This window comes from Schistocerca serialis, chromosome 6 (assembly GCF_023864345.2).
Source record: "Schistocerca serialis cubense isolate TAMUIC-IGC-003099 chromosome 6, iqSchSeri2.2, whole genome shotgun sequence".
In the NCBI taxonomy this organism is placed as follows: Eukaryota; Metazoa; Arthropoda; class Insecta; order Orthoptera; family Acrididae; genus Schistocerca; species Schistocerca serialis.
In genome coordinates, this window is record NC_064643.1 from 213152765 (window position 1) to 213179252 (window position 26488).

At 42.3% G+C, this 26488-nt stretch overlaps 1 protein-coding gene across 5 annotated transcripts in view; it reads left to right on the plus strand.

Annotated features, from left to right (window-relative positions):
- The window catches only part of LOC126483934 (speckle targeted PIP5K1A-regulated poly(A) polymerase-like), a 162276-nt gene that overhangs the window by 15770 nt on the left and 120018 nt on the right, over positions 1-26488 (plus strand). The gene's annotated exons all lie outside the window — the stretch shown is intronic.

Below are 26488 nucleotides of genomic sequence, written 5' to 3' on the forward strand. Positions count from 1 at the left end.
TAAGACATTTTTCAGTTTTGGGAAAGGAAAAAAGTCACAAGGACTCTGATCAGGTGAATAGGAGGCTGTGAAACAACAAGAGTGCCTTTTTAGATCAAAGAGCCCATGATGGTAGTGGCTGTGAGACTTTGGGCATTGTTAAGATGGAGCATCCACTTGTCTGCGATGTCCGGTCTCACTCGATTCACCCTTTTCTAGAGCATTTCGAGAACATCATTGTAAAACACTTGGTTGAAAGTTTGTTCTGGAGGAACAAATTATTTGTGTACTGTCAAAACGCAAATCAGTATTGTTCTGATCTTTAATTTGCTCATTCAAGCTTTTTTCAGCCGAGATGTCTCAGTGTGCCATTCCCCACTTTGCCGCTTTGTCTCAGAATAATATTCAAAAAGCCAGGATTCATCACCTGTGATCATATGACTGAACCATTTGTGTTCATTGGAATTCCTTTCCGAAAGATCAAACCACACATTTCTTCAATTGTCTTTCTGCTCAATTTTGAGAGTTTTCAGCACCATTTTGACACAAACCTTTTTCATGTGCAAAACTTTGGTCTGATCTCACAAGAGCACGCACATGTTCAACATTTTCGTTAATTTTTGATGTTGAAGGTCTCCCTGAGTGAGGTTCAGCTTCAACGTGTTCTTATCCTTCCAGAAATGATTTGTGCCAGTGAATAACTTGTGCTTGATGACAAAATGTTGCTCTCACTCAAAAATTGTGATGGCTGTAGGAGCTGAAACTTGGACTGAACATCTCGAAGGATTGAACACACTGATCTGCACAAGTAGAACAATGCAGCATTGCCATATCGCTCACATTGTTGCGAGACTCATTACTTTTCCCACACACCTCACAGGTTTTCCAGTGATGGTCAGCTACAGAGCCTCTCACAGTTTTTCAGGTACTGAAAGTGAAATGTCTCCGAATTATTTGAGAGAGCAAGAAGAGATTTAATACTATAAACCATATGGAAGACCATCAGGAGGATTTTTGGAAGAGGTAGGAGGTGTTCTGTGGCGGCTGTAATGTGGAATGTAAATCTTCAGACCAACTCGCAAAATATTGCCCAGACAATAGTGGAATATTTTGTCAAAGTTCATGACACTGCCAGTTAGGATCCGATGCAGTGTAGTGGCTGCTGATGGGGGCTAGCGGATGCTTCAGTTCCACCAATGATGAATAATACACCTGCTCCAGATCACAATAGACTTCATTATAGCATGTTACGGCTCATTGCAGATCAAACTAAAGGAATCCTTTCACTGATTTTAACTTTGTTTGTTTGTCAGGATACTTTCTTGACTTGGGGAGACAAGCTGTTTTCATTCCATTCTTAGAACTTGGGAAATGCCATGCATGCCTGAGTAGTCATCATAGTGTTGGGCTCACTAGCTGTAAGGGGAAGACTTTGGATCGGATGGCCAACAGCTGCGTTATCTGGATCTTTTAATCCAGGCAGCTCCTCAGTTGCTTTCGTATATGTGCAGGAGATATCGTTCCACTTTTGACAACCTCCTATTTCAAAATGTTGGGCATGGTGCACCGTGAAGGAATTAGGCTAGAACCAATCCCATACCAAGCATCTGTGGTGAGGCTGGTGACCGACTGCTTTGCTTCAGCCAGCAATTTCTCATGGTGTGACAGGCCTACAACACGATATACACACCACAGATAGTGCATACCACACTGTTTCTTGGCCACCAACGAAAAGACATTAATAACTGTGAGCTAGCATCAAGGGTGTATGGGATTTACATGAAGGACTGGATTGCCTTTGAGATGGATGTGGCCATATCAAAATTTTACACAAAGCAGATCTGCACCTTGACTTCTAAAGAAGTCCGGATTTAATTTAGATCTGACAAATTTTAAGAAAGGTGGGCTTCAGATTTAACCTTTATAGCTGTGTTTTGTAACACTTTACATTGTGATACTGGTGGTTCAAAGCAAGGAGAGTCTCTCAACTGTTTGACAGTATTCCCCAACCATGTCTTCAGGATTTTCTGTCCCATTGAATTCGCTGTATTCACTGCAGAGCTATGTGCAATCCGGAAGGCACTGGAGCAGTTGAAGTGTCTTTGAAGTGAAAAGTTTCTCATCTACTTCAATTGCTTTAGTATCCTAGAAGTATTGAAGCATTTGTTCCCAGCAGAGAAAACTATAAAAAAGTACAGGACGAACTGCTCCTTTTTCACCAGCAAGAGAAGCTCATATCATTCTGCTGAATATCTGGAAATTTCGAGAAATGGGTAAGCAGATCAAGCAGCCTAGGTGGTCTGCAGGAAATATGACATGTGCCGCTCCCCAGCAAGCTGTTATTCTACTGTGGAGTCAGAGAGCCATAAAACTGTGGAAGGAGGAGTGATTGGTCATGAAGGAGAGTAAGCGGTGGTCAGTGAAGGTATCTAGCCAGGGCGCACCTCTTAGCAGTAATTTTGGCAGGGCAAAGTAACCTTGACCTACCCGCAAGTAAGGCTCTGTCCCGTGCTTCGTACTCCAGTCTGTGTTACCTGTGGTGGATAATTCACTGTATGCCACAGTTTAACTGATTGCATTTGGTATTGTGCTAAGAGGGCAGAAACAAACATAGGTGGGGTTGTGCCTTCTATTTTAGCTGATGATGAGGCAAGTGAGGCAAAACATTTAAAATTTTGTGTAGTGTCAGGCTGAAGATTTTACTGTGTTGCAGAGTGGCTGGCCCATCCGTATCATTCCAGTGGTGTATCTCCCTCTCCCTCTCCATCCTTCCCCACTCTCTCCCTCCCTCCCCACTCTCCCCCCATCCCTCCCTCCCTCCCTCCTACACACACACACACACACACACACACACACACGTACATACGTTTTTTAGCATTTTATAAGGTAACTGGAGAGATAAAAAAATCTACTCACCAAGCGGCAGCAGCAGAACATACATATAAAAGGTATTAAAGTTTGCAGCTTTTAGAACCAGTAGCTGCTTCTTCTGGAAGAAGGGTTGGAGGGGAAGGAAGAGGGGTTGAAGAGAAAGAACTGATGAGGTTTAGGAAAAGGGGTAGAGTTCGGAAAAGTTGTCCAGAACCGGGGGTCAGGGGAGGTGTACTGGACAGGTTGAGAAGGAAATGCTGATTGTTTAGGACTGCACCAGACAAGACTTAAAAACTGAGAGCTTTAAGGTGGAAGACAGAGATTAATGCAAGAGATTAATACCTAAACATCATACATTAATTAGTAAGAGCAAAAAAGCTCGGTGCATTGTATATAGCAGAGCCGGGGGGGGGGGGGGGGGGGGGGGGGGGATAGACTGGTCACAAAATGAAAAATGTAGAAAACTAAAAGAGAGCGAAGAAAGGAATAGCTGCTGTGAAGTAATGTTGAGACCCAAGAAAGTAACGTAAATTACGGCCAGGCAGATGGCGTGAACCAAGGACAAGTTGTAGCGCCAGTTCCCACCTGCAGAGTTCTGAGAAACTGGTCTTTGGGGGAGGAATCCAAATGGCACATGTGGTGAAATATGCACTGAGGTCGTGACACTTATGTAGAGCATGTGCTGCAACAGGATATTGTGTTTTGCCAGTATACACCTTCTCCCTTTGCCCATTCATCCTGACTGGTAACTTGATGTGATCATGCCAGTGTGAAAGGCTGAAACCTGACATGTGTCATTTCACAGGTGACTCTCCCTTGGATAGCACATGTTTACCAGTTACGCGGCTGGTGTAAGTGGCTGAAGGAGGGTGCATAGGGCAAGTCTTGCAATGGGGACAGTTGCAGGGGTAGGAGCCATAGGGTGGGAAGATGGGTGCAGAAGGAGCATAGGGTCTGACAAGAATATGGTGGAGAGTGGGAGGGAGACAAAAGCTATTCTAGGTGTGGTGGGCAAAATCTCGGACAGAATGGACCTCATTTTAGGGCATTTTAGGAAGTCATAGCCTTGTCAAAGTAGCTGATTAACACATTCAAGGCCAGGCTAATACTGAGTGACAAGTGGTGTGCTCTGAAGTTGCTTTTTTGGAGAGATCAGCAGTACAAAGATTGGTTGTGATGGCTGAGGAAATCTGATTTTGAACTAGGATAGAGGGGTAATTACATCCAGTGAAGGCTGAGATGAGAATGGTGGTGTATTGCTGTAAAGAGTGAATCTGAACAAGTGAGTTTGCCTCGAATGCCAAGGCTGTATGGGAAGGAATGTTTGATGTTGGTACGATGCCAGCTGTGCAAATGTAAGTACTGTTGTTTGTTAATATGTTTGATGTGAACAGAAATGTGTAGCTCATCTTTGGTGTGGATAAGATAAGTGTCAAGGAAAGTGGTGTGAGATTCAGAATAGGAAATTGTGAAATTTAATTTTGAGATTGCAAGAATTTTAACAGGTCAGCCGCACCTTGAGTCCGTGTGGCAAAGATGTTGTCAATGTATCTAAGCCAAACCAAGGGCTGAAGGCTTGTGGATCCAAGTGACCTATGAAAATGTTGGTATAGGAAGGAGCCATCCTGGTTCCCATAGCTGTGCCCGTGATCTGTTTGTATGTGTGCCCTCGAAGGTAAAGTAGTTGGTAAGTACACACATCAAAAAAACTTTTGCATCACCCCGATTCCCAGAACTCCTGAAAATAGACATTGATTGTGGATATTGTATCACAGACACACTCCCTTTGACTGTTCAGCGCTGTCACTAAACCTGCCCAAAGATGTAAACAACCATGCACGAGCAACACCTATTATACGGAGGGTGTCCGACAGCTGATCAGTTCTAGTCATTCCACAAGGAAGAAAGTACACATTTCGTGTTGTCTGTAGTTCAACCATGCCTGGGTGGTCAATACCTCGGTTTGATCGCATCCGCATTGTTACTTTGTGCCAAAAGGGCACTCAACAAGGGAAGTGTCCAGGCATCTCGGAGTGAACCAAAGCGATGTTGTTTGGACATTGAGGAGATACAGAGAGACGGGAACTGTCGAAGACATGCCCCGCTCAGGCCGCCCAAGGGCTCGGAGGAACCCTGACAGCAATGCTACCATGTTGAATAATGCTTTTCGTGCAGCCACAGGACATCGTGTTACGACTCAAACTGTGCGCAATAGGCTGCATGATGCACAACTTCACTCCCGATGTCCATGGTGAGGTCCATCTTCACAACCACGACGTCATGGAGTGCGGTACAGATGGACCTAACAACATGCTGAATGGACCGCTCAAGATTGGCATCACTTACTCTTCACCGATGAGTGTCGCATATGCCTTCAACCAGTCAATCGTCGGAGACATGTTTGGAGGCAACCCAGTCAGGCTGAATGCCTTAGACACACTGTCCAGAGAGTGCAGCAAGTTGGAGGTTCCCTTCTGTTTTGGGGTGGCATTATGTGGGGCCGACGTACGCCGCTGGTGGTCATGGAAGGCGGCGTAATGGCTGTACAATATGTGAATGCCATCCTCCAACCTATTGTGCAACCATATCGGCAGCATATTGGCAAGGAATTCATCTTCATGGACGACAGTTCGCATGCTCATCTTACGAATGACTTCCTCCAGGATAACGACATCGCTCGACTAGAGTGGCCAGTGTGTTCTCCAGACATGAACCCTATCAAACATGCCTGGGATAGATTGAAGGGGCTGTTTATGGACAATATGACCCACCAACCACTCTGAGGGATCTGCTGAATCGCCGTTGAGGAGTGGAACAATCTGGACCAACAGTGCCTTGATAAACTTGTGGATAGTATGCCACGACGGATACAGGCATCCATCAAAGCAACGGGACATACTACTGGGTATTAGAGGTACCGATGTGTACAGCAATCTGGACCACCACCTCTGAAGGTCTCGCTGTATGGTGATACAACGTACAGTGTGTGGTTTTCATGAGCAATAGAAAGGGCAGAAATGATGTTTGTGTTGATCTCTATTACAATTTTCTGTACGGATTCCAGAACTCTCGAACCAAGGTGATGCAAAACTTTTTTTGATGTGTGTGTAAAGTTGATTAAGGTGAGCAGGAAGGATGTCACAGGTTTGGAATCAGACATGTGCTGGTTGAGGAATGTTAAGGAGCAGACAGACCATGTACTTGGGGGATATTGGTATAGAGAGATGTAGCATCAGTGGTGACAAGCAAGGGGTGTGGTGGGAATTGGGCGGGCACAGATTTCAGATGATCTAGGAAATGGCTTTTAACCTTAATATAGGAGGAACGTTTTTGTACTATGGGTTGCAGGTGTTGATTAGCTAAGGCAGTTATACGTTGCATGGGTGCTTTGAAGCCAGCAATTATGGTACAGCCAGGGCGGCTGGGTTTGTGTATCTTAGGAAGACGGTGAAAGGTGGGGGTGTGTCATTTGGTTGGGGTAAGAAGTTCTATGGATTGACATGTTAGTCCTTGTGACGCGGGACAGAAGGTCAGTTTCACCACAGGGGTGGGATCTCGATGGAAGATGGTATACGTTGAGGTGTGAGACAACTGGTGAAGGGCTTCACTTTCATACACCCGTTGATGAAATACCACAGTGGTAGATCCCTTGTCTGCTGTTGCAGAGTCTGCTCTACAATAATAACAGTCCTGATCTTGGTGCCTGTTTCACCACATGTACCATCTGGATTTTTGTCCCAGACACCAGTTTCTCAGAACTCCATAGGTGGAAATTGGCACTACAAGATGTCCTTGATTGTCGCCACTCACCTGACCTTAATTTATGTTTCTTTGCTCTCAGCATTACTTGACAGTAACTATTCCTTTTTTCATTCCCTTTTAGTTTTCTACATTTTTCATTTTCTGACATGTCTATCTCTCCCCCCCCCCCCCCCCCCCCCCCCCCCTTCCCCCAAACTCTGTCACATGCAATGCACTGTGCGTTTCGATCTTTAATTCATGTATGATGCTCTGTCTGTATTCTCCCTCTTGCGTATTACCCTGTCTTCCACCTTTAAGGTCTCAGGTTTTCAAACGTCCTACGGTGCAATTCTCAACAATCAGTCTTCCCTTCTCATCCTGTCCGGTAAGTGGCCAGGTGTTCTGGACGACTTCTGTGAACTCTACCCCTTTTTCTATACTTCAGCAATCCTTTTCCTTCCTCCCTCTTCCTTCCCCTCCAACCTTTCTGCCAGAAGATACCAGACAAAAGCTTGCAAAATTGAATGCCTTTTATATGTGTGTTCCCCTCCTGCAGTTGGATGAGTTGATTTTTTTGTCTCTAAGTTTACATTATATTTTAAAAAATTGATTTTTTGGGCCTTTTTATATTCTTATTGTAGTTGGAGTTCTGTTGCTCTCCCAATTTTATCTACAGTTGTCTCATAAAATTTTTGTATGGACCCTAAGACCTTGATGGTGTGTGTCCTTGATGATATTTGTTTTATGAATTGTCCAGAACATATTTTTGTGCCATGAAAGCCTGCATTTTATGAGCTGCTGTTGTGTGTTCATTTAAAAATCAATGGAGCAATTAGTTGGCCAGAGCGTAGCGTAAGAAACAAGCCATTTTCGCACCGTGACAGCTGCTTTTGTGAGAAGTAACATAAATTTTATCTAAATAAAGGGATTCCAGATTATGTAAAAAGAAATAAATGCAGTATTATAATTATAATTTAATTAATTCTTGCAGTAAAATACACATTGTCTTTTTCTTGGTAGGATGAAAATTGTACATTTTTAAGTAAAGTAATGTCGTGTCTATTGCTTTAGTCAGCCACGGTGTTTAAGCACACATTTTTCCTTGTGGTTAAATCTGCAGAAAATGTCATACAGTGACTCACTGTCTTGTGCTCAGACCTGACTGCAAATCAGACTAATTGCATACAGGAAGAGACACTTATTTGCATTTCCCATGCTTCATCAGTAACGCTGTTGTATACTGCATCATAATGTGTAGTAGTTTACGTCTGGTATCTGATTTGGTGCAGTATTGTCATCAACCAAAACAAAGTCTTGAAATTATATGTCACTAAGTTTTTTGCAGACTGCTACCACCTTACATCATCCAAACTGGAAACACGGACCTCTGTCCCTCCACGTGTCTACGACAAATAATTTATCCACGAAAAGAACCAGTGTTTGCAACTATAACGTACGCGGTAATATGGATAGATGGAACAAGCTATTCAAGAAGCAACGGCAGGAGAAAACGTATAAAAGATATGGAAATACACAAGCATTCAGAGCCACTGGCTGCTTCTAGCAGAGGGATTGGATGGAAAGGAAAAGGAGTGGAGAAAAAGTAATGGGTAGGTTTAGGAAGTAGGAAGAGTTACACATAAGTTACCCATATCACCCAGAACACCAGGTTGGGGAATCGCATTCGGGAAAACGACGGTTCAATCCCGTCTCCAACCATCCTGATTTAGGTTTTCCGTGATTTCCCTACATCGTTTCAGGCAAATGCTGGGATGGTTCCTTTGAAAGGGCACGGCCGATTTCCTTCCCAATCCTTCCCTAACCCGAGCTTGCGCTCCGTCTCTAATGACCTCGTTGTCGACGGGACGTTAAACACTAACCACCACCACCACGTTGGGGAAGACTTACTGGATGGGATGAGGAAGAAAGTCTTACTTATGATAACTGCAGTGGACTGGATTTGAAAATCTGGGAGCTTAAAGGTGGAATAGTGGGTATAAGCAAGACAGAGATTGCCGAAAACACACAAGATCATTGGAAAACTAAGTAGACAGGTGTCAAGGCTGGGGAAAAAATGGAAAGTTGAAAATAAGCGCAGGTTATATATGGCCCGGAACAAACAGGAAATCCGGGAAAAGCCCAGAAATTTTTTCTTATGAAAAAAAAAACAGGGAGAAACTCAATAATTTTTAGAATTCTGGGAATTTTTTGTCATTTCAGTTTTCGGTTAAATTAATGTAATGTTGACTGGTATGAACTGATAGTCTAACAAAGAATTTTACTTCAGCCTGCTACTGCACAGTAATACTGCAGGAACAACACATAAACTAGAGAATAACACCTAAATAAAACTTAAGTTGCAAAGAAAATGCACCATTTACAACAACAAAACATATTATGCATACAAGCCAACAGCATAATGTGTCAAAGGCTATAGGATAAATACTAAGCAATTCTTTGTAACAACAAATTGCTTTTGATGCACATGACGTCACATCTGTTTACACTTCTAGCAGTTCTTGGGAAAATATTGCAAATCGTGTTATGAGAAGTGTTACCATCAAAGTAAATTTCCTTTTACTCAAGATGAATTGTGCTATGTGTGAGAATGTACAATGAATGTCTCAAATCAAGAAGTGTTTGACTTTCATGCAAAACATAACACTTTGAGTACGACCCACTCAGAAAAACTTCAGGCCCAGAAGAGAAGCAATTTATGCCCTTATTTAAAATTTTGCTGGCACTTTTTTTTTATGTATCTTGAAGGGTAATACATGCTAAAAAGGACCAACCTTCAATTTTAGGTTTTCATATTTATTTTAGGCCTTACGTAGATAACAAATTATACAATAACAATGGGAAAGAGTACCACTATCCTTAAAAAAAGTGTGAGGAGAGTTCTTGAGCAGTTTCACACATAATAGACGTTTCTATGGAAAACCCGAAGTGCTCCATGGAACTTGTATTCAGCCAGGTAACCCACAAAAAGTTCTGCACATAGCAGTGAAATTTATAATCGTGCACGTAAGAAATATTCAGTTGTTGCAGTTTAAGGTGTGCTCTTAGGGTCTTGCTTAATCCCACCCTTGGTGGGGGGAAAAACAGCAACAAATTTTTGATGCCCAATATTATAAGTGAAAACTTAGCTTTAGTGCATGTATATTAATTTAAATCATTAACTTTTTGTACTGTGTGTTTGCGCTACTTAACAGTGATGTTGCTGTTGGCTGACTACATCATGTATCCTATGCTCTGAATATGTGCTGTCATTGGCTGACGAGATTGCAATCTCAAATTCAGTGCTTCGGAAGCTACTGTGCTGTATGTGGTGGAATTTATATTTCTACTTTCAGAATACAAAAATATGCAATGTACATGTTACCATGCAACAAAGAGCTTCCCAAAACACGTTGTTTTTTGTTGGGTTTTGTTTCCTAAAGCGCCAAAAAGTTCTACGTCAACGTATAAAATTTTTACCACTCAAAGGATTGAGAAGTTATACAACTGCAGTGGATAGCATACTCTCACCCAGGAAGAAGTGTATTTTGGATTTTTTTTCTTGTCCTCATACACACCCTGAAACAACAAAAAATACAGGGGTACAAAGACAAGGAATAGTTGCTGAAAAGAAATGGTAAGACAACGGAAATTAAGATAAATTTAGGCCAAGTGTACAGTGAGAACCAAGCACGTATTGTAAAGCCAGTTCCCACCTGTGTGGGTCTGAGAAGCTTCTGTTGGTTAGGAGAATCCAGATGGTATGTGTTGTGAAGCAGGCTCTGATGTCATGACTGTCTTGTTGTAGAGTTTGCTCTGCAACAGGGTATTGTACGTTAACAGTATACATCATTTGTCTATGCCCATTCATCCTTACAGATGAAATGGAGGTCATCATATCAATGTATCAATGTAGAAGGCCAAACAGTGTTTCCACAACAGCTGGCACACAATATGTTTAGTTTCCCAGGTGGCACTCCCTTTGACAGTGTATGTTCTACCAGCCATGGGCTGGTGTAGGTAGTCGCAGGAGGGTGCATTGGGCAAGTCTTACAGTGGGAATGGGCATACGGGGAGGAGCCATAGCCTCAGGAAATGGGTGCAGGAGGAGCAAAGGATCTAACTAGGATATTGCAGAGATGGGGAGGGGGCTATTCTAGGTGTGGTGGGCAAAATCAGACAAAGTGGGTCATAATTTAGAGTATGACTTTGGTAACTGATTAACAAGTTCAAGCCAGGATAATACTAGCACTGTATGATGACAGGTGTGTTGCTAAGTTGTTGGTTGGAGGCATCGGCATCACTAGGATTGGATGTGGTGGCCTGAGAAATCTGCTTTTGAACTAGGCTGATGGGATAATGCACAAGGAATGCTGAGATGAGAATGGTGGTGTATAGCTGTAAAGAGTTTGCATGTGAACAAAAACATTTGCCTCAAATGCTAGTGATGTATGAGAAGGAGGACATTTTTCATGTACATCCAGGATATTTTTAAGTTACGTTCCGATATGTCGGCCGACAACCCTTCAGCCATTCTCGTGGCGAGTCTCTTGTAGATTTTTAAATCACTTCACACACTGTGGAGTATATGCACATGCGTCATACAAATACCTGATACGTGTGTGTTTACTACATAATGTGTAAAGTGATTTAAAAACTTGTAAGTGACTCATCTTGAAAAAAGCTGAAAGATAATCAGCTGAAATATTGAAACATGAATTAAAAATATCCCGTATGAATGCCCAAAAAATGATAGAATATTCTGTCTGCTGGGAAAAATGTCAAGAAACCAAGGGGCTGTAGACTTAGCGATGTTAGGAAAGCCCTCTCCAGGCAAGCCCTGGAAAAATTAGTGCAGTAACCTCTCCCCCAGGGCCATATGCCTGATGTTTGTTTGTGTCTGTCCCTCAAATGTAGAATTGTTCATGGGTAAGTATAAAGTTGATTAGTTATTTTAGTTATGGCTGTAATTTTCAGCAAATAAATTTTTATTACCTTTACCAGTTTTGACAAATTAATTTGTCATCTTCGGAAGCCTATGAAATTAGATATATTATAAATCTTTAGGCCTTGGCTGTACCCTTATGTGAAGTATAAAAAGTATATAACAGAAACTTAGTTTAGCAGACAGTTGATATCTTCTTCATAGATGGATAATGCCATGGTATGTTCCCAAAATTTACCTATTGCATGTGATTATTTTTAATGCTGTTTGACAATTTACAATAGCTGAATCTCATCTATGTATATGTTGTGCTAACAGCAAGGAACATATATAAAAGCAAACACACAAAATATAACCAAGGCATATAAAGAAGTTATATATTACATTTGAAAAAACATGACACACCGTTCTAATATATGAAATGAATGGGCTAATTTTCACATTTTATAAGAGATGTTATGCAATGAAAATAGTGTTGTTCAACAAATCTTTTGAAGTTAGGTGAGAACGTTTATATATTTCAGATTCCTCTAAAAGGTTCATTTTGTAGCCTGTGTCAGTAATATGTAAAATTTTCATATTGAACAAGGATGGGGGAGGGAGGGTGTGTTCCTCTGTTTTGAGATGTTCTGGGAAAGTTGATGTATATGAATTCTTGCTATCTTTGTTGAGCAAGTTCTCCCTGTCTCTCCTATATAAAATCTTGGACATTTATTACATAGTGTTTTATATAACCAATATTTTATATTGTATTTTATATACTCCAGATGTGAAAAATTCGTCAGTTGTAGGTTTCTCATTGTGTATAAAGAGTAACTTGGTGGTGAAGGATCCACTTTTGTGAGCACTTGCTCAACAAAAATGGCAAGAATTTGTATATGTCAACTTTTGCAGAACACCCAAAAACAGAGACACACACTCTTCCTTCCCCATGCTTGCTTAATATCGAAATTGTACATGTAACTGACAAGATCTACACAATGAATCTTTTAGAAGAATTTGAAATATGTAAATATCCTACTTAAATTCAAAAGATTTGTTGAAGGTCCAACTTGCATTGAAAAACAGATACTATTTTGATTGCTTATCATCTCTTATAAAATGTGAAAATCAGCCCACCCGTTTCATATATTAGAATTGTGTGTCTTGTTTTTTCAAATATGTTATATATAACATCTTTATATGCCTTGGTTGTATTTTGTGTGTGTGCTTTTATATATGTTTCTTGCTGCTAGCATGACAGATACATAGATGTTATTAAGTTATTGTAAATTGTCAAAGAGCATTTAGAACAAACACATACAATATGTAAATTTCTGAATATACCATGGCATTATCTTCTATGAAGAAGATATTGACTGTTTGTTAAACTAAGTTTCTGTTGAAACTTCCTGGCAGATTAAAACTATGTGCCCGACTGAGGCTCGAACTCGGGACCTTTGCCTTTCGCGGGCAAGTGCTCTACCAACTGAGCTACCTGAGCACGACTCATGCCCCGTCCTCACAGCTTTACTTCTGCCAGTACCTCATCTCCTATCCTCCAAACTTAACAGAAGCTCTCCTATCTTTCAGGAGTGCTAGTTCTGAAAGGTTCGCAGGAGAGCTTCTGTTAAGTTTGGAGGGTAGGAGACGAGGTACTGGCAGAAGTAAAGCTGTGAGGACGGGGCGTGAGTCATGCTTGGGTAGCTCAGTTGGTAGAGCGCTTGCCGGCGAAAGGCAAAGGTCCCGAGTTCGAGTCTCGGTCTGGCACATAGTTTTAATCTGCCAGGAAGTTTCATATCAGCGCACACTCCGCTGCAGAGTGAAAATCTCATTCTAAGTTTCTGTTATATACTTTTTATGCTTCACATAATTGTATAGCTATGGTTTAAAGATTTATAATATTCCTAATTTTTTAGGCTTCCAAAGATGAAAAATTAATTTGCCAAAATCAGTAAAGATAATAAAAATTTATTTGCAACTGATGACTGATTCTCAAGCAGATGGCTATTTTGATCATGTCGAGACTCATCGAACACTGAATTCTTCCTCTGCTGTTATTTACACTAGGCTGCTCTTATCAGGGTGTCATTGCAGTCTATCGGATGCTGAAAAAAGTAGATACCTCCTTTGTGCCCACACATACTCTCTTTCTCACTTTTGATAGAGTGGTTCTTCCATCAGAAATCAAAGCAGGTTATGAAGTTATCACAATCAGACCGTATATTCCGAACCCAATGTGCGGCTACCAGTGTCATCTTTACAACCGCAGTTGACAGTCCTGTCAACACACAACCAAATGTGTCACCTATGATGGTAAGGATGCTCATGAGGACAATTGTCCGCCTCCTCCTCTCCGCTGCATCAACTGTAGTGGCAACCATGCCACCTTCTCCTGCAATTGTCCTATGTATCTCAATGAGTGGGCTGTCCAGGAGATCCGAGTGAAGGAAAAAGTGTCTTATGCAGTCACTCACAAGTTGTTGGCCAGTTGGAAACCCTGTGTTCTACCATCTGGCACCTACAGTCATCTCGCTTCACGAAGGACATGGCCAAGCAGACATGTGACCTCAAATTTAGCACCACTGTTGCGAAGTCACCCAGTGTCATGACAGCATCCATGTCTCCTCCAGCTGTGCAACATGCCACCAAACATTTGTCTCCCTGGGCGAAGTCTCCTGCCACACAACTGGCAGGCCAGAAAGGACAGAAGGAATACTCCTGCAAAGACTTCGTATGTCCCTCCAGCCACCCAACATCTGAGTCTTCCTCTGCCAACCAGAAAGGCTCCAAGAAGTGAAACAAAGGCAAACGGTCTTCTCCTTTGCCGACTCGATGGTCCTTTTCGACAGTGTTGCCACGAGATACCTCCGTGTTGCTGGTGCGCACCACCAACTGTTTCTCTGCCCTGGACTCCACAGGCCAACAGAAAGAGAATGCCAACACTTCTGTAGACCTCATGGAGAAGGATCCTCCTGCTTGTGTGTCCTGTAGCAGCGAGTTTTCGAAGGCTGGCACTCGGTAGCCACTGAGATGACACCCCTTCATTTTTTCCTTATCATGACTCTCCTGCGATGGAACGTTTGCAGTCTTCAATGCAAAAAAGGGGATTTATGGCTGCTCTTAGAGTCTTAGTGTCCAGTTATTCTCTGCCTTCAGGAAATAAAATTGCATCCCCATGACTACTTGGAGCTCTCGCATTTCTTCCCTATCTGTTTTGATCCCCCCACCCCTCCACCGAGGATGACATTCCATTTCATGGGGGAGTCATGCTGCTCATATGGGCAGACGATCATTGTCAACTCATGTCCCTTTCTACCCACCTTCAAGCTGTTGCAGTTCACCTTCTCCTTCCTCACCTGACCTTTTCCCTTTGTATCGTTTACATCCCTCCGTCATTTGATGTCACCAGGGAATATTTCCTCCAGCTTTTTGGACAGCTACCTCATCCCTTTCTGCTGCTTGGTGACTTTAATGCGCACCATTCTGTTTGAGGTTCTCCCAGAACCTGTCCGAGAGGTGCCCTCTTGGCTGAACTTCTCCGAGAGGTGCCCTCCTGGCTGACCTTCTCGATCAGCTTACCCTCCTCTGCCTTAATACAGGAGCACCCACATTCCTTTCAGACTCCATGCACACCTATTCCCCTGTGGAACTACCCTTCTGCACTGCTCAGTTTGCATATTGCCTTGAATGGTCCATTGTCTCTGACATATACTACAGCGACAATTTCCCATGCTATCCATTTGCAGACTCCTACCCCACTTATGTGCACATTCAAATGGCAGATTACTAAGGCTGACTGAAGGCTTTACTCCTTCCTGGCGACCTTCGAAGTATGACATTCCCCCAGTTGTGATGACCGGGTAGAATATCATACAAACGTTATCCTTACCGCCACAGAACATTCCATTCCTCACACTTCCTCTTTGATGACACTGTGTCCTGGTCCCTTGGCAGACTGAGGTGTGCCGCAACACAAGTCGTGCATGGAGACGTGCTCTCTGCAATTTTAACTATCATCCTGCGATGGCAATCCGCATTCATTATAAACAGTTGCATGCGAAATGTCATCGCGGTCTCCGGGATAGCAAAAAAAGCTAGCTGAATTTCATTCCCTAGTTATTTTAACACTTCTGCTCCCTCTTCTGTTGTGTGGGCCAACCTCTGACAGCTTTCTGGGACCAATATCCATTCCCCAATTTCCGGCCTGGCAGTAGCATACAATGTCATTGTGGACCCTATTGCTATCTCCAATTCCTTGGGTTGCCATTTTGCGCAGATTTTGAGTTCCTGAGTGGAGGAGGCTCGGGCGATACCCTTGCTTTCTCAAAATTGAGAGTGCTACAATGCCATGTAGCTAGATCGTGGTCTCACTTCATCACGATCCTCCCCCCAGGGCCAGATGATGTTTACATTCAGATGTTGCAGCACCTTTCTCTTGTTGGTAAGCACTTTCTGCTTTAAATGTACAACTGCACCTGGGCAGAGGGCACATTTTCCAGACACTAGTGTGAAGCCACTGTCATACCTAAAATGTATGATTCGTGCCCGGCTGGTATGCTGGCTTGAGTCTCACAATTTACTAACCACTGTACAATGTGGATTTCTAGTGCACTGTTCTGCAGTTGATCATCTCATAACTGTGTCCACCCATTTTGTGAATGGTTTTCTGCGGAAATCTGACTGTGGCCGTGTTTTTTGATTTGGAGAAAGCCCAAGACGCCTCCTGGTGGACTGGCAACCTCTGTACACTCTACACACAAGGCTTCCAGGGCTGCGTGCCCTGTTTCCTTCAGGAATTTTTAAAGGACCGAGTTTTCAAGATACATGTGGGCCCTGCCTTGTCAGATACATTTCTCCAGAAAAACAGTTTGCCTCAGGGTTCTGTCATGTGTGTCTTTTTACTATTGTCATTAACTCTACAATGGCTTGTCTCATGCCAGGCATCTCCGGCTCCCTTTTCTATGATGATTTTGTCATCTGTTGCTGTTCTCCAAGGACTTGTCTCATTGAGCGGCATCTTAAGCAATGTTTCAATCATCTTTACTCATGGAGCACCAACAATGGCTTTTGTTTTTCCACAGACAAGACCGTTTGTATGAATTTCTGGAGCGCAGTTGGTTTCTTTCACCGTCTTTATGTTTTGGGCCTGTTGCTCCTCCATTTGTTGAAACTACAAAATTCCTGGGGCTTATGTTTGATAGGAAACTTTCTTGGTCCCTCAATGTCATGCATGTTCTCAGTGGTACTTCCTGGGGAGCAGACTGAATCACCCTCCTCCGTTTGCACCAACCCTTGCATGTTCGAAACTAGACCATGAGTGTGCATCTGCAAATTTCACACTAGCCTTCCATTGGAACGCCATGCGCAAAGCTGGTTGTCTCAACCTTCCCGCTAGAGTAACCTCTGGCTGCTAGAGTAACCTCTTCAACATGATGAATCAGGCGTCCAGGCATGCGCACTGAATGCAGCTGGTTCTCCTTCCTGTTGCTTTCTGAAGTTTCTCTAAGGTTAACCATTATTCATTGTACATTTAACTGGCAACAATTAATAGGCCCCCACTCTTTTACATTTTGCTCTTCTTGTCGCAGTACAAAGCAGGTTTCCCAACAGGTGAAGTGAGTCCCTCTAACTCAGTTTCCAATTTCCGTTTCAATGAAGTTACTGGTTAGAGGGGACACTCTGAATCCTCTCTGGTCCCTGTCTATCCTGTACAGGATGCCAAGATCTACCACTGACACCACTTGCATTCTCGTGGACGTGTAGTAATAGATCCCATATTTCCTGCAGAGGAGACAGGATTCACAGGAGAGGATAGTAGTTGAGACAGTTTTAGTAATGCTGGTACATAACTCCCAGGAGTTCTCCCAATACGGTGATTTCCAGCAGCTCCAATCATTTGACAGTGGTCAGGGCGATTTCCAGCTACTTACGAATGTCAACTAACTCATCCCATGTTTGATAAGAACGTTCACAATGGGGCTGAAGAACATTCACAAAGGGGCTGCATTATGGCTAGTGCAGTGTATTGAAGAATAGTAAACAAATAAATTTAAGCCTGTTGTTTATCTTTTAATCTGTTGAGCTGAAATATTATTATTTCCCTGTAAGAACTGAAGCATTTAATACACAAAGTGAGATTTCTGTTAAGTCAGCTGAAAACCTGTGGTAAAAATTACCAATTTCCTAAAACTTTTGAGATTATACTTGCCAACAAATTCAAAAATAGGTTTAACTTGTGATAAATGTAGATAATAAGCACTAAGGAAAAACTGTATGTAACACAATACGTTATAACATGCTATAGCAACAAAATCACAAATGTTGATTTACTATGAAATAGCTTATGCAGATGACAATGATAACTTTCAAAAATTCTCAAAAATTTATGTTTACTCCCCTCGATATGTACTGAAATTTGGAGTGAACTATTCTTTGACAGTTCCTGTAAATGACAAATGGTGGTTTGCTGCGAAATAAGTTATGCTCCGTACTCCTAACTCGTGAAAACTTTCAAAAACATAATTTTGTAAACATCTGAAAATTCAGAAAAAGAAACCATTTCTCACGCATTGTACAATTAATTTATGAGACAATTGTTATAGAATAAGGATAGACCTACTGTTGTCAGAAAATTCTAAAAGAGCATGACTTAAGTTTAGACCTACAACTAATAATAATAGTAAGAGTTTATTGCAGCACTCGAAAATATTCAAAATTTCACGGTATATCATGACACAAACAAATATTACACAATCAAAGAAAGGTTATGCAAAACAATGTGAACAGTAAAATGAAATATTAGAATTTATAGATTTGAATCAGCACTTGAATATCAGACAAGCAGTCTCACGTAAAGGAAACTTAGGAGCTCAACTTTTATATGTAAATAAATGTGTGAATTGCATGGACATTTTTACTCGGATGTTTCTGTAACAGTTTCTATACTAGCTTGCCAAACATGAACACTGCCGCATAAGTTTATATGTATCAAAACTGTTAAAATTGTACAGCACCAACCAAAAACATCTGCTTGGAACTGCAGACATATACTATCTGGGGGAGAGCCACCTGGGAAAGGAGACATGTCATGTACCAGCTGCTATATTATCTATGATGACCGCCAGTTTATCAGTAAAGAGAGTGTACAAAGACAGAGGGTGTAAACAGGCAGCACACAATATCCTGTTGTGGAACGCACTCTACAGCAGGACAGTCGTGACCATGGTGCCTGTTTCAACACGCATGCCATCTGGAGTCTGCCTCCCAACACGTTTCTCAGAACTTTGCTGGTGGGAACTGGCTTTACAATGTGTGCTGGATTCTCTCCATCCACTGGGCCTAAATTTACATTAATTTTTGTTGTCTGATAATTTCTTTTCAGCAGCTATTCCTATTCTTTGTTCTCTTTCATTTCTTATTATTTATTTTTCCATCTGTCTGTTTTTTCTTGGCCCCGACACTGGTCTACCATATTTAATGACGTAGCTTTTCGCTGCCCTTATTGACTATGTCACAGTATTTTTTCAGTAACCTTTGTCTTGCTTATTATTATGTGTTCTACCTGTAAGCTCTCAGATTTTCACATCTTGTCCAGTGCAGGTACCAACAGTAATTTCCTTCTCATCCTGTCCAGTAAGTCTTCCCAGATTTCTGCAACACTTCCCATTTCCTAAACTTGGCAGTCTTTTTCCTTCATCCTTCTTTACTTCCCTTCAACCCTTCTGCCAGAAGAAGGGACCTCTGGCTCCAAAAGCTCACAGTTTTCCACATATATCATGTGTTCTCCCTTGCTGCTACTTAATGACTATATTTTTTTTAGTTTTAAAACTTTTTGTAAACAACTGCCTACTGCCTTCTAATACAATCAGCAAATTTCAGCCCATGTATCCACTGACATATAAGACAAATTCATGTACGGGAATTGCAGGACACTGAATTCCTGAATGCACTGAGTTTTATTTCAACTTTGTGTGATGCTGTGAAATGTCATGTCTTCAAAAATTGTTTCCAAGAGGCTAGAATATTTTTACATGTTTACAACTTGAAAATTTGAGAAAATGATTTTTTAGTCTAACTGAATAACTTTTTTTTACAACACGTCTGTATCATAAAAAACTATTTCAGAGAGACTAGAATTTTTTAGCTCTGTTTATCAGTCAACAAAAGGAAAACGAGGATAATGGAATGTAGTCGAATAAAGTCGGGTGATGCTGAGGGAACTAGATTAGGAAATGAGACACTTAAAGTAGTAAAGGAGTTTTGCTATTTGGGGAGCAAAATAACTGATGATGGTCGAAGTAGAGAGGGTATAAAATGTAGACTGGCGATGGAAAGGAAAGCGTTTCTGAAGAAGAGAAATTTGTTTACATTGAGTATTGATTTAAGTGTCAGGAAGTCGTTTCTGAAAGTATTTGTATGGAGTGTAGCCATGTATGGAAGTGAAACATGGACGATAAATAGTTTGGACAAGAAGAGAATAGAAGCTTTCGAAATGTGGTGCTTCAGAAGAATGCTGAAGATTAGATGGGTAGATCACATAACTAATGAGGAGGTATTGAATAGAACTGGGGAGAAGAGGAGTTTGTGGCACAACTTGACAAGAAGAAGGGACTGGTTGGTAGGACATGTTCTGAGGCATCAAGGGATCACCAATTTAGTATTGGAGGGCAGCGTGGAGGGTAATAATCGTAGAGGGAGACCAAGAGATGAATACACTAAGCAGATTTAGAAGGATGTAGGTTGCACTAAGTACTGGGAGATGAAGAAGCTTGCACAGGATAGAGTAGCATGGAGAGCTGCATCAAACCAGTCTCAGGACTGAAGACCATAACAACAACATCAGTCTCTTGAAACTTTTGGGAAAATGGCTTTTAGTATAACTGGATAAATGTTTTACAGTGTGGATGTATTGTAAAAAAAGTTGTCCAGTTAAACTACAAAACCATTTTTCCAAAAATTTCAAGAAAGATTATAAACATACCTAAAAAGGTATAGCCTCTTGGAAACAGTTTTGATGACATGACATTTCATAGCATACCACACAGTTGAAATAAAACTCAGTGCATCCAGAAATTCAGTGACTTTAGATTCCAGTATGCGAATTTGTGTTATATACCAGTGTACAAGGTGCTTTTATAAGAAGCTTTATTTGATCATTTTGTGATCAAATACTTTTACGATGTGAAAAATTTTCATTCATTCTTTCATGTTTATCATTGATTTTTGTAGTGATTGGCATAGGTTCCACACCTGAGATCTGGACATGTAGTTGTAAGGTGAGCCTTAGAAGTCTACTGATGTTAGTACTGTTAGAGGCTCATGGGCGCATAAGCACCCTCTCCTCTGTGTGCTCTACCAGCCAGCCGACAGTTCGTATAGTTGGGCCTGGCCAACCTCACCCTCAGTTACATGTTGACATTCTGACTAGGATTATCGGACTAGTGGTGTAGCCACTCTACTGCAAGTGTCTTCTTGTACAAGTTATTCTAGATATAGTAAATTGTTGTGTCTGTCATTGTCTTTGTGTACTTGTGGTTAGAATGCATTGGTGGTGAGTAGGATTGTATTTTCATGTGTTTTTCATTGTGCAGTTGTTTTTCGCATTTTGTTGTGGCGTGGAGACTCTGCTTCAAACATTGGTGCAACAGAAGGACCTCATCATGTTCATGCAATAGACTTCGCTGGCATGCTGTCTAAATCTTCCTCTTACCCTCTGTTTACTTCTCTGTTCCTGCCCTTTGATGAGGTGGAAGAAGATTGAGAAGCATACAAACACCGCCTATGGCAACATTTCCACACGTTCCACACAATAAATGCAGAGGTATGTCATGCGCTGTTTTTGTCATGGATATCTCCCACCTTGTATCAGCTGTTGTGGCAGTTGGCCCCCTTGCAGGAAGCTTCCTTCTTGTTTGACAGTTTATGTTCATCGTTGTCTTCCTATCATCTGTGCCACACACATGTTGTGGCAGCTAGGGTTGAATTCTACCAACACAAGAAGCAGCTCCATCGGTCTTATCAGGACTGGGCCGTGACCCTCCATGGCCTTAGTCACAAGTGCCATTTTTGTACAGCCAAGTCGAGAGAATGATATGCAGACATCACGGTTCACGACATTGTCATTTGCTCTGTCCCTGATAAGGAAGTCAGGCAACATGAAGTCGGGCAACATGCCCTCCAGATAGAGAACCATTCCATCAAAGAGGTTTTGTCAATCACCCAGTCATATGAGGCCTTAAACGCTACTGGTCAGCAGCTGGAAGTGTAGTGCAATGTCATGGTGGTACAGGGTAACTCATCTGCATCCATTTCTTCCAGGGAGGAAAACGTAGCGGTATTGGAAGCTGACCAATCCAGTAGTTTCCTCACAGTGTGTAAACAGCATTCCAGCTGCTTCTCATTGTTGTCATCATGTGCGTCTTGTTACTCCCTACACGACAAATCAGAATTTCACCAGCATTGGGCTGTCTGTTGTTCGTGTCAGAAAGAAAAGGCCACATTGCGATAGCCTGTCATTCATCTGCACAGAACACAGCATCAGAGAATGTGGATATGGATATCCAGGAACCAGTGCAGCAGTTTTCCTGCTTGATATGCAAACATATCCACTGTTGCTGGTAAAAAGGCAGCACCAGGGCCGAAATTGCGTATAAATCAGTGACAGCCTGTTACCACTATTGTTATCTGCAATTCTAGTTCAGCAAACCTTTTTGGGTTTAATGCCTTTCAGGCCTTTGGCTTTTTAGTCATGGATTCCATATAGTTGATATCTGCCGAAGTACCCTTTCAATCATTGGAATCTCTATGCTCAAAATTTCAGAAGATCTTTGTGAAGGGACTAGGCCATTCTTCTCTTGTCATTGTGGAGAAACTGTCTGGTAGATTGCGACTTTGCAGTGGTTTTAAAATCACTGTGAATTCCCAGTCTGCGGTCGACATATACCAGTTGCCATGTCAGGCTGAACTGTTCGCATGCTTTCCAGGGGTCAGTGCTTCTACAATCTTTCTGAAGCATATCACCAGTTACCTTTGGATGAGGAGTCCAAGCATATCATGGTTCATAGTACGCCTTTCAGCCTATATCAATACCAACAGTTGATGTTTGGGGTGGCAAATGCCCCGCAAGTTTTCAGTGCTATCTGGAACAGGTCACATCCACTGTTCTGCACTGTTTCAACTATTTGAATGACATTGTTGTTACCAGTTGCATGACGAGCAATCACTTGCTAAATCTAAGGGGCCTTTCTCAAGAACTCCAGGCCATGGGTATTTGTTACAATCTGCAAAAATCCAAATTTTTAACCGATGTCTTGAGTATCTGGGCCACACCATCTTGTGGGAGGGCATCCGTCCCATGGAGAGTCTTGTTAGGGCCGTTACGAACCTGCTACGCCTATCGTCGTTGCAAAAACTGCAGGCTTTCCTGGGTAAAATTGCCTGTTACTGCCGGTTCATTCCCAGGGCGTCGACCATAGCATTCTCCACCTCATCTTCAGCAATGGTGCTTCCTTTGTCTGGCCTCCTGCGAGCTACCAGGCCTTCACCATGCTGAAGGAATATCTCAGGTTGGCAATGTCTCTAGAGATACTTTTGACCCTGGGAAACCATTGGTTTTGGCTAAGGATGCCTCACAGTATGGAATGGGAGCAGTCCACTCCCATCAGAGTGCAGACTGCTCAGAGCAGCCACTGCTGTTTGCATCCAGAACTCTCAGTCCAGCGTGCCTCCACTACTCTCAGGTTGAGAAGGAGGCTCTGGCTATTGTGTATGCGGTCACCAAATTTCATGTTTTCTCATATGGCAACAATTCCAACTAATTACAGACCACAAGCTGTTAGTTTCATGACTTAGGTCGTTCTCCTGGATTCCCTGATAAGGCAGGCAGCTCACAAGTTTCAGCAGTGGGCTTTGCTCCTCTCCAAGTACAATATGACATTCATTTTTGCTCCACTGATTGCCATGCCAATGTGGACGCTTATCCTGGCTGCCCGTTGGCTAGAGCCATGAGTTTGATTGAGAGGAGCTCATGTGTTTTCATTTGGATATCTCCTCCTGCCAAGCAGTAGACTTGTTTCTGATCATTAGTGCCAAAGTTGCCAAGGCAACAGTGTCTGACCCCATCCTCCAGCAAGTGGTCTGCCTTGTTCAGCAGGGTTGATCTTCTTGTCATCTAGTCCACACTTCTTATCTGCTTTATAATTAGTTTGTATTGTGCCATCATCTCTCTGTCTTAGATGGGGTATTGTTCCTCTCCACAGAAGATGTAATGCCCAGGGTGATTATTCCTGGAAGTTTGCGGCGGGATGTCTTACAGCTGTTGCAAGAGAATCACTGGGTTGTTTCCCGCACCAAAGCTTTGGCTTGCAGATGTGTACTGGTTCGGCATTGACCAGGAGCTGGAGCACTTGGTTGTTGTGTGTCCCCAGTGCACTAGTCAGCAGGTGTCTCCCAAGGATACATTCTCCCCTTAGCTTCCAGGAACCAAGATCTGGGAACTGATCCATGTGTTTTGACTGATTGCCATTGACATGATTTCGCATTTTCCATACATAGTCCAGTGCTCCTCAGCCACTACCAAAGTCACTAGTCAGGCCCCCTCAAAAACTTTTTGGTTACCCTCATTTATGACAATGGACATCATACTTGTCTCAGTTGTTTTGTGATTTCTGTGTGTGGTCAGGCATTCACATGTTACAATTTGTTTCTGATGACTTCTGTTGGTTCCAATAGCCCTGCTGAGAGTCTCCACTGGCACCAGCTGAGGACACTGCGCCACCATCATTGCCCATCTCTGGGTGCCTGTAGCATCAGCAACAAAGAAGAAAGCCTCATGGTAAATGGCTCCTGGCTTCCCGTGCAGCAGTGAACAACCATCACAGGTAGCAAGAGAACTCTGGATGTCCCGTCAAAACAGCTTCTGTACCTCCACATTTACATGTCCACTACACTCTCTCCATATTCTTGGGAAAGGTTTGACAATGCAGCATGATTATAAGCAGATTTAAAGCAGTTGAAAATGTCTGCAAGCCTAAAAACAAAGTCAGGGTGCTTGCACAAAAAACCAAGACACGATACAGGGATCTGTACAGTAATTAATCTCACTGAGAAACATCTGGGCAAGTATACAGTGGAGATCCTTGCCAAATGGCTCCAGAAATGCCACCAATAGCAGATTACAGTGGCTCCATGGAGCATGTTGCAGTTTGACTCCCCCTGGAAGCAGCAGAAGAGGTTCACTCCAACACTGTGGAGCGCTTTCCATGATGCCAGTACTAAGATTCAGCATCTCCAGAAAATAACAAGTTGCTCTGAGAACTGAGAACAAGGAAACTGTAAAAAAATGAATTCGGGAGTAAGATAATGATTCTTCTCACTGAGTCAGCTTTGCGACAAAATGTTAGAACAGAAGCAGTTGTGCCACCATGACCATATGGCCTTTCTAAGGTACACAAGGATGGCAGCCCTCCAAGACCCATAGTTGGTAATGTTGGCAAGTCTACATAATAGCTGGAAAGATACCTAAAACGCATTCTCGGAGAATATGTGGAGGAGTGCAAACAGCACATTCACAATTCTGCTCACTTTGTACAACACTGAAGTCAACTGCTGCTCTGGAATGCAGATATGGTCAGTTTGTTTAAGAGAGTGTCACTTTCAGAAGGGTTGGAACTAATCGTGGAAAAGTTCAATGATTGTTTCTCCGAACTTGGAAGGCACACTCTAATGTCAACTTATTTCCTGTTAGACATAAAATACTATGCATACTCTGATGTGTGGCAATTGGTAGTCCATTATAACCTGCCTTGGTGAACCAGTACATGGAACACTTTGAAGCAAGGCCACTAGACTCGGCTAGGTTCAGTCCATTGTGTTTTTATTGATACATGGCTGACAAAGAGAGAGAGAGTGAATTTGTGTCCCTGGACCATTTAAAACCTATCATCTAAGTACAAAATTAACAATGGAACTTGAAAAAGAGAACCAGCTACCTTTCCTTGACATGTTATTCAACAGAAGACCAGACAGATCCCTGTGTCAGAGGTATATAGAAAATCCACACAGACTTGGAGCTGATTTCATTGGCATGGGACCTCCCTGTCTCCAGTTCGAAGGGTGTAGATGAGGCAACCAATTTGATGCACAATGAGTGCTGGTAACCATTCACAAAGAAATTCAGTTCTTAAGGCTCTGATCCATAGCTCAAAGACTTTCAGATAAGGAGGCCTTGTTGAAGAGATAGGAACTTACAAATAGTGTTCAGAAATAATGGGTATTCAGGTCATAAAACTGAGTAGGTGTTGCAATAAAAATAAAGAATGCCTGAGAAAGAGGTTGAGACAGAAGCAGAGGAAAAAATCTAAGAATTTTTTATCTACCTTTTGCTGGCCCAATATCCGGAAGGACTGGTGGACTCCTACAGAAATATAGCATCCAATATGTTTTGCTCCATCAACAAAGGTAAAAAGTCTTCTTCATGATGTTGAAGTCAATCTAGGTCTCCGAAAGCCAGATGTGTACTGCATTCTATGTGATATGTTGAGGTTGGCATGTGACCTCAGGTGGATAAAGGAATCAGCCATTTGTGAGACAGGAGAAGGTGCTGCGTCCTCACTGGCTAGTGAGTTGCTGAGGTTTACATACTCCTTAACTCGTATTGCAGAGACAGGATTGTAGCAGATGGGAGGTTATTGCCCCTCAATGATATCAGTGGCTGCAAGTACATTGAGTTCTGCAGTCTGCATCTGCTGTCATGGGAGCCCACACAGCATATGATTGGGCAGCATTACACTATCGTATTTCTTTGTCAAAGAAATTTTGTAATGTAGTAGGGAACGTTGTCAAATCTTGCCTTTCGCTTGGCTGAATACTTGGCAGTACGTCATTTCCCTAAATCATTTAAGGCAAATACTGGAATGGTTTCTTTGAAAAGCACATGGTGTGGTTTCCTTCACTGAGCTGAGCACATGCTCCGTT